General features: G+C 43.8%; 1 pseudogene; it reads left to right on the top strand.

Annotated features, from left to right (window-relative positions):
• Positions 1-1,533: 1,533 nt before the first annotated feature.
• LOC114100949 (non-selective voltage-gated ion channel VDAC1 pseudogene) lies at positions 1,534-2,398 on the top strand (annotated as a pseudogene).
• Positions 2,399-3,544: the final 1,146 nt, after the last annotated feature.

The following is a 3,544-nucleotide window of genomic DNA, read 5'->3' as shown; positions in this document are numbered from 1 at the left end:
TTGCATGCACACACACACACACACACATTTATATATGACTTTCTTTTGATATTTACAGGGGCGTGTATCTAAGACTTTTCCTTGAATCTCAGAGGAGATTTTGGACTTGGACTTTTGAGCAAGGCAGAATATTATGGTTTGGATATGAGGTGTGGCAATAAACTCCTGTGTGTTAATGCAGAACTATTCAGAGGTGAAATGATTAGATTCTGAGAGCTGCAACCTAATCAGTCCGTCTTAATTTAAATGGATGGACTGTCGGCAGGTGGACATGATTGGAGGAGCTGGGTCACTCGGGGGTGACCCAGCTTTCTTGTGGCCCCTTCCTTCTCCCTTCTCCGTCTTTCTGTCTTCTGGCTGCCATCAAGGGAGAAGAGCTCCTCCACCATGCTCTTCTTCCATTATGTAGTCCTTCACCTTGTGCCCAGAGCAATGGTCTTAGCCATCTCTGATTAGACCTCTGAAACCCTGAGCCCCTAAAAAACTTTGCTTCTCTAAGTTGTTCTTGTTGGGAACTTTGGGTATAGTGACTCAAGGCTGATTAAACATCCAGCCTCTACTAACAGTCCGTATTGCCTGGGCTTTACCTGACAGCAACACATGCTGGGAAAACTGCGGGGACTTGGCAAACATTTGTGTCATGAGAAGCAGAATTACTACTAGCATTTAAATAAGATCATTTTGCTGAGAAATCTTGATTGACAAAATATTATTACAAACCACATTTCCTCATTATTAGTGGCTTAAAAAACAACACTCATTTCTTTTCCTCACACACACATAATTGGTGCAAGTCTCACTTGTGTTTCACATAGTGGTAATGGGTGAAGAGAACTGGCCTGGAGAATTTTCATCCAGAATGGCTCATTTGTGTTCCCTGGAAGCTGGTGCTGAGTGCTCTTTGGGAGCTGAGGCCAGGCCTTTGACTGGGGCCCTAGTTCTCTCACGTGAGCCTTTTGATAGGGCTGCTTGGTCTTTTTTACACCTGACAGATGAGCTCCATGAGCAATTTTTTAAAAAGTGAGTTTCTGAACTGGGGATTGAACCAGGGGGTGCTTCAGCACTGATCCACACCCCAGCCCTTTTTATTCTTTATTTTGAGATAGTATCTTGCTAAGGCTTGTCTCAAACTTGCCATTCTCCTGCTTTGGCCTCCCAGGTTGCTGGAATTTCAAGTGTGCGCCACTGAATCTGACTCATGAGCAGGATTTCCTAGAAGAGTGCGCAGTAGCCTCAAAGTTTATAGTCTACCTTTGGAAATTAGCCATGATGATGGAAAACCATGCCATTGACACAAAACTCAGACCATTTCCAACACATTCTTCACTGCATTCCCAGATTTAACAGGGTGGGAGGACAAATTAGATTCTACTCTTCTGTGGGAAAAATAGGAAGCATTTGTGGCTATCTTTAATCTACCAGATACATGGAAGTATCAATATTTAAAAATAAATACTTCAGTCTCCGTGCCTCAGGCCCCACGTGGTCACCACCACTCCTGTAGCTCTCGTTGTCACCACCTCTGAGTAGAAGATGGTGGTGCCTGCCACATATGCTGATTTTGGCAAATGTTCCAGGGACATCTTCACCAAGGGCTATGGATTGGGCTCAGTAAAACTTTTTTTCAAAACAAAATCTGAAAGTGGATTGGAATTACAGTCTCAGGCTCAGCCAGCACAGAGATCACCAAAATGACAGGCGGCCTGGAAAGCAAGGACAGGTGGAGGAATGCTACCTGATATCTACAGAGAAGCAGGGCAGTGACAACACACTGAGGCTGTGGTGGAAGACTATCTTGCTCCTGGACTGACACTGACCTTCAATTCATCCTTCTCACCCAACACTGGGGGGAAATGCTAAAATCAAGAAGAATACCAGCAGGAGCACCCCAACCTGGGCTCCACGGTGGCTTTGACATCACTGGGCCTTCCCTAGGGGTGCTCTGGTGCTGGGTCATAAGGGCTGGTTGGATGGATGACAAATGAATTCTGAGACTGCAGTGTCCCAAAAGATCCAGAGCAACTTCACAGTTGGCTACAAGACTGATGAGTTCCAGCTTCACTCTAATGTGAATGACAGAAGCAGAGTCTGGTGGCTTCACTTAACAGAAGGTGAACAAGAATTTTGGGACTGCTGTGTATCTCACCTGGACAGCAGGAAACACTAACACCTGCTTTGGAGTAGCAGCAAAGTGACAGTTCCACCCCGATGTCTACTTCTCAGCCAAAGTGAACAACTCCAGGATACACCCAGATCCAAAATCAGGTGTCAAACTAACACAGCTCCACTGGACGGCAGGAATTTCAATGCTGGTGGTCACAAACTTGGTCTAGGACTGAAATTTCAAGCAGAAATGAATATTGTACCCTGGTTAATTTTAAACTATTTTGCAGCATAGCTGCCTTCGGAATTTAGTGTACCTTTTAATGTTGTATGTACGGGATACAAGAATTGCTCAAAAATCACGCTAGACCTTAGGTCAAAGAGGATTCAGTTTTAATGCATTACCATTTATTTTGGAGTATAGAGGGAACCTGAGTCCAAAAAAAAAGTCCTTTCAGCTGTAGACTTGTGTGTAAGAGGGACTTGGTAGCCCCTCTACAAATACTGGGTCTCTCTCTCTTTTGACTTAGACATGACTGGAAGCTGATAATGTGTGAGCACTTTGTAAACTGTGCTGAGTAAAGGAATGGAGGTGTGGGCTTCCTGAGAATCACACCTTGGTTTCCTAATCCTAATGGATGAGAAGCCCGTGTGGGGTGGTGTGTACAAACTCACCTGAAGGGACTTTTTTAGACAGATTTTCATGACTCTTTTCTTCCCTAGTCCATCATCACCTCTTCTACACCCAAAGTAGTCTGCATGGTGTGGTTACTGTTTCTTTTGTGCCATTTTGGGGTGGTATATGCAACAGTATATGAAATAGCTTGAGGAGCTCCAGATACAAGCTGGGCAGAGGCTGCATGATTGTGATCCACAGTGATAACTCTAGGAATCTAAATTGGACTTCTGTTGTATTCTCACCACTATTTTTTAGCAGTTTAATGGGGACACTTTAACATCTTCCCTTTTGTATGGAATTGAAACTTCCCCTTAAAATAATGTAATTAACATCACTTAAAATGAAACTTGAACATTATTGAAACCTCTAAAAACTCAATTCATTTTTTGGAACAGCTTTAAGTTTATAGAGAAATTAGGAAACAAATAACGGTTTCCATACACCTTCAATCTGTTTTCTCAGTATTAAGTTCTTAAATCAGCATGGTACATTTGTTATAATTAACGAAGCAATATTGATACATTGCTACTGATTAAAGCCCATGGCCTACTCAGAATTCTCAGGGTTGCTCTCCAGACAGGGAAATGGGAGGTTTCAGGGGAACTACTGAGGCAATTGGAACCAGTTTTTAGGAGTTTGATCAACGCCAGGAACTTGTGGGCAGTGTGTGGGGCTGAGTGTTGGAGCTGCCATGAAACAAATGAATGAGAACAAGGGAGCCCATCAAAGTGGGTGTGTCCCGGGGGCACGCTCCCCCCAGCC

The sequence above is a fragment of the Marmota flaviventris genome, chromosome 18 (assembly GCF_047511675.1).
Source record: "Marmota flaviventris isolate mMarFla1 chromosome 18, mMarFla1.hap1, whole genome shotgun sequence".
NCBI lineage: Eukaryota > Metazoa > Chordata > Mammalia > Rodentia > Sciuridae > Marmota > Marmota flaviventris.
The sequence above is the reverse complement of the archived record's forward strand: the minus strand, read 5'-3'. Positions and strand labels throughout refer to the sequence as shown.